Genomic DNA, 5,597 nt, shown 5'->3' on the forward strand with positions numbered 1-5,597 from the left:
TAGGCTCTTGGGGCACATTCTATGCACCTTCCCCTAGCCACTGGAACCCCAGGGACCAGCCATCTGCCTCTTCCCCAGAACCACAACTAAGCCAACCATCCCATGCTTCACCAGTGACCACCTGAGCCATAAACCCACCCTGCACCTATTGGGAACAGCTGCTTCCTGAGACAGAGAGTCCATCAGCATCAATTGGACCAAGAGCCCCCATTGGACCAAGAGTATCAATGAGACCAAGAAAGGCTCCTTTAGACACAGACACCACTTGCACCAAGTGGAGGAAGAGATGGGTAGACACTAGTGCAAAAATAATATCAACAGAGAGACCCAATTATAGAAGAATAAGGAAGCTCTGAACCAGGAGTCATGGAAGCCAAACCCAAGCTCTACTACTTTTGTGGCAGAGACAGGATGGAGTCAATCAGCTGGCTGCTGGCTGTGGCACAAGTAGAGTTTGAGGAAGAATTTCTTGAGACAAGAGAACAGTATGAGAAGTTACAAAAGGATGGGCGCCTACTTTTTGTCCAGGTGCCTTTGGTTGAAACTGATGGAATGTTGCCGACACAGTCTACAACCATCCTCGGCTACCTTGCTGCCAAGCACAACTTGTATGGGAAGGACCTGAAGGAGAGAGTCAGGATTGACATGTATACTGATGGTATCCTGGACCTGATGACAATGATCGCCTGTGTTCCATTTAAACCCCTGAGGAAAAAGAGGAGAACTATATTTTAATCGTGAAGAGAGGAAAAACCCATTATTTTCTTGTCTTTGAAAAGATTTTAAAAGACCATGGGGAAGTTTTTCTCCTTGGCAACCAGCTCAGTTGGGGAGACATTCAGCTGTTAGAAGCCATTTTGATGGTGGAAGAACTCAGCCCTCTCGTGCTGTCGGACTTCTCTCTGCTACAGGTAGAATGCTCGTCAGCACAGACAAGAATGCAACTGGAGAAATGTCAGCAATAATCCATGCCTCCAAGCCAGACTTAAAACTTAAGAGAAACTGTCTCAAAAAGTATTGTTTTATTTATTCTAGTTACTTAGTCACACTTACGCTATAGGATCTGTTAGGGAATGAAACTTTATAAGATGGGAAAATAGGTATTTAAGTTTCTGATATGAACATTTAAACTCCTGGGGTATGTAGCTCAGAGCCTGAGCACATGACCTGCATATATGTGGTCTGAGATTCAGTCCCTGCTTGTTGCAAAACAAATAATGAACATTCAAGACTTTCTTTTAATCTTTTTTCAGTACTCTTAATGTTTTTATTTGCAATAACTGTTTTTTCATCCTGGTTCCTATGCTATGATGGTGTCCAGTTTTAATGGTCCTGATGCTGGGTCATCTCTCAGTTGCATTGCTTCAGCTTGCATGAAGCATCCTATCATTGACACACTTACCCTGCTCTAGCTTCCCACATTCTCTCAGAACAATTAGGGTTTGTCTGTTAAGAACAATTTTTTTCTTAGTTTCTCCACGGGTGTCTTACTGGGTGTACAAACCATATTTAAGGGCAGACTCTATGCCCAGAAGTAGATGGCCAAAACAAAATAAACTCAATGGGATTTTTGGAGAATGATTTTTACCTTACTAGTCTTTTGTCTATATATTATGTTTTCCAATTTTGAGGTTTTAAGGGTTTTGTTTATGTGTATGTCTGCACATATATGTGTTTCTCCTGTTCTTTCTTAGTTTTTTCTTTGTTTGTTTATTCTTTTTTGTTTCATTGCTGTTTGTTTCTCTTTTTTTTTTTGAGAGAGAGAGAGAGAGAGAGAGAGAGAGAGAGAGAGAGAGAATGGAGTTGAATGGGTGTGGAGGTGGAGGGTCTGGAAGGAAGGATGGGAAAGCATAATCTGAATATATTGTATGAAAATAACATTATTTTCAATAAAAAATTTTAAATGGAATTAGTTACTATTTTAAATGTGAAGTGCTTTGGGTACTCTAGATTATAAATAAAAGTGTGTGTTATAAAAATAAAAGAACAGCAATTCTTCCCTCTTATTACAAAAGAAGAGCTGTGTTTTTGCACCTACACAATCTAAACCAAAAGATGAAACAGACCTATAATCCTACAAGCCAAATGTTATTTACCTATCATTTTGTATTTCCCCTAAGAGAAGATTATACTAAATATTGACTTTGTGGTCTGTTTTTAGTGTTCTTTTCAATAATCATGAATATATCTGTATGTCAACAAATAAAAAAAAAATACAGTCAACAACATAAATACTAATATGGCAACATCAGAATCTAGTTTTTCTACATCAGCAATATCTGAACAGCCTACTGCAGAAGAAGCAGAAGAAATTGACCTTAAAAATGAGTTTAAGATGATGATAGAGGTCTTTAAAGATGAAGTGAAAAGTTCTCTTAAAGAAATTGAGGAAAAGACAAACAAAAATATTGGAAAAAAATCAATAAATCCTTCAAAGAAAGACAAGAAAAAACAATCCAACAGGTGAAGGAAACAGTTGAATATTTGAAAACTGAAATAGAGGCAACAAAAAAAGACACAAACTGAGGGAATACTGGAAATGGAAAATCTGAGTAAAACAACAGGAACTACAGATACAAGCATAACCAACAGAATACAAGAGATGTAAGAGAGAATCTCTGTCATTGAAGATACGATAGAGGAAATACATTAGTCAGTCAAAGAAAACACTAAAGACAACAAAGTCATAACACAAAACTTTCAGGAAATCTGGGACACCAGGAATAGACCAATCCTAAGAAAAATAGGGATAGAAGAAGGAAAAGAATACCAGTTCAAAGTCACAGAAAATATATTCAGCAAAATCATAGAGGAAAACTTTCCTAACCTAAAGAAGAAAATGCCTATGAAGATACAAGAAGTTTACAGAACACCAAATAGAATGGATCCAAAAAAAGTCCCCTTGTTACATAATATCAAACCACCAAAAATACAGAACAAAGAAAAAATATTAAGTATTGCAAAGAAAAAGGCCAAGTAACATATAAAGGCAGGCCCATCAGAATAACACCTGGCTTCCCACTGGAGACTCTGAAAGCCAGAAGGTCCTAGACAGACATTATGCAAACACTAAGAGACCCAGACTATTATATCCATTGAAACTCTCAGTCACCATAGACAGAGTAAACAAAATATTCCGTGAGAAAACCAGATTTAAACAGTATGTGTCCACAAATCCAGCCATACAGAAAGCACTCGAAGGAAAAATCCAACCTAAGGAAATAAGATACACCAATGGAAACACAGGGAACAGCTAATCCGACACCAACAAATACCAAAAAAGGGAAACACACAACACTACCATGAAAAAAACAGGAATTAACAATCACTGGTAATTAATATCCATTAATATCAGTGGTCTCAATTGACCTATAAAAAGACCAGGCTAACAGAATGGATGTGAAAACAGGATCCATCCTTCTGCTACATGTAAGAAACACACCTCAATGTCAAAGACAGATACACTACCTCAGAGTAAAAGGCTGGGGAAAGACTTTCTAATCAAAGAAACTTAAGAAGCAAGCTGCTGTAGCTATCCTAATATCTAATAAAATAGACTTCAAACTAAAATCAATCAAAAGACACCATGAAGGACTTTACATATGTATCAAAGAGAAAATTCACTAAAATGAAGTCTCAATTCTGAACATTTGTGCCCCAAATACAAGGGCACCCACATTTATTAAAGAAACATTACTAAAGCTTAAATCACACATCAAAACTTAAACACTAGTCGTGGGAGAGTTCAACACTACACTCTCATCAATGGACAGGTCGGCCACACAGAAACTTAACAGAGAAGTAAGGGAACTAACAGACATTATGACTCAATTGGACTTAATAGATATCTATTGAACATCCCACTCTAACACAAAAGAATATACCATCTTCTCAGCACCCTATGGAATCTTCTCTGAAATTGACCACATGTTTGGTCACAAATCAAATCCTAACAGATACAAAAAAACTGGAATAACCTCCTGTAATTTTTCAGACCACCATGGCTTAAAGCTAGATTTCAACAGCAACAAAAACTACAGAAAGCCTATAATTTCATGGAAACTGAATAATGCCCAACTAAATCACCAATGGGTCAGAAAGAAATAAAGAAAGAAAATAAGATTTCCTAGAATTCAATGAAAATGAAAATACAATATACCCAAACTTATGGAATACTATGAAAGCAGTGTTAATAAGAAAATTCATAGCACTAAATGTCCACATAAAGCAGTTGGAGAAATCTCACACTAGCAACTTAACAGCACACCTAAAGCTCTAGAACAAAAAGAAGCAAACTCACCCAGAAGGAATAGATGATCAGGAATAATCAAATTGAGGCCTGAAATCAATAAAATAGAAACAAAGAGGACAATACAAAGAATCAATGAAACAAACAGTTATTTCTCTGAGAAAATCAACAAGATAGATAAGCCCTTATTCAAATTAACCAAACTGCAGAGAGAGAGCGCGCGTCCAAATTAACAAAATCAGAAATGAAAAGGGAGACATAACAACAGGTAAAAAGGAAATCCAGACAATCATCAGATTATGCTTCAAAAAACCTGTACTCCACAAAATTGGAAAATCTTAAAGACATGGACAATTTTCTGGATAGGTACCACATACCAAAGTTAACCAAGACCAGACAACCTATTTTAAAAAGCTAATAACCCCTAAGGAATTATAAATAGTCATTAAAAGTCCCCCAACCAAAAAAAGTCCAGGATCAGATGGTTTCAGCACAGAATTCTACCAGATTTTCAAAGAAGAGCTAATTCCAATACTCCTCAAATTGTTCCACACAATAGAAACAGAATGAACATTATCAAACTCTTTATGATGCTACAGTTACCCTGATACCCAAACCACAAAAAGATACAACAAAGAAAGAGAACTACAAATCAATGTTTTTCATGAACATTAATGCAAAAATACTCAATAAAAGTTGACAAACCAAATGCAAAAACACATCAAAAAATTATCCACCATGACCAAGTACACTTCATCCCAGGGATGTAAGGATAGTTCAACATATAAAAATAAGTCAATGTAATATACCATATAAACAAACTGAAAAAAAAACCCACATGACCATCTCAGTAGATCCAGAAAAATCCTTTGACAAAATCCAACATCCTTTCATGATAAAGGTCCTAAAGAGATCAGGAATGCAAGGAACATACCTAAACATAATAAAGACAATTTGCAGCAAGCTGGCAGCCAACTTCAAATAAAATGGAGAGAAACTCAAAGTGATTCCACTTAAATCAGGACAAGACAAGGCTGTCCACTCTCCCCACATTTATTCTATATAGTACTTGAAGTTTTAGCTAGAGCAGTAAGACAACAAAACAAGGTCATAGGATACAAATGGAAAGAAAGAAATCAAACTTTCACTATTTGCAGATAATATAATAGAATACATAAGTGCCCTCAAAAATTCTACCAGGGAACACTTTTAGCTGATAAACTCTTTCAAAAATGTGGCAGGAAACAAAATTAACAAAAAAAAAAAAGCAGTAACCATCCTATACACAAATTATAAATGGGCTGAGAAACAAATAAGAGAAATATCACCTTTTACAATAGCCACAGAT

At 36.2% G+C, this 5,597-nt stretch overlaps 1 pseudogene; it reads left to right on the top strand.

Moving 5' to 3' along the window:
- The first annotated feature begins 341 nt into the window (after nt 1-341).
- On the top strand, nt 342-5,322 carry LOC114687564 (annotated as a pseudogene).
- The last annotated feature ends 275 nt before the right edge of the window (nt 5,323-5,597 follow it).

This window comes from Peromyscus leucopus, chromosome X, assembly GCF_004664715.2.
Source record: "Peromyscus leucopus breed LL Stock chromosome X, UCI_PerLeu_2.1, whole genome shotgun sequence".
Classification (NCBI taxonomy): Eukaryota; Metazoa; Chordata; class Mammalia; order Rodentia; family Cricetidae; genus Peromyscus; species Peromyscus leucopus.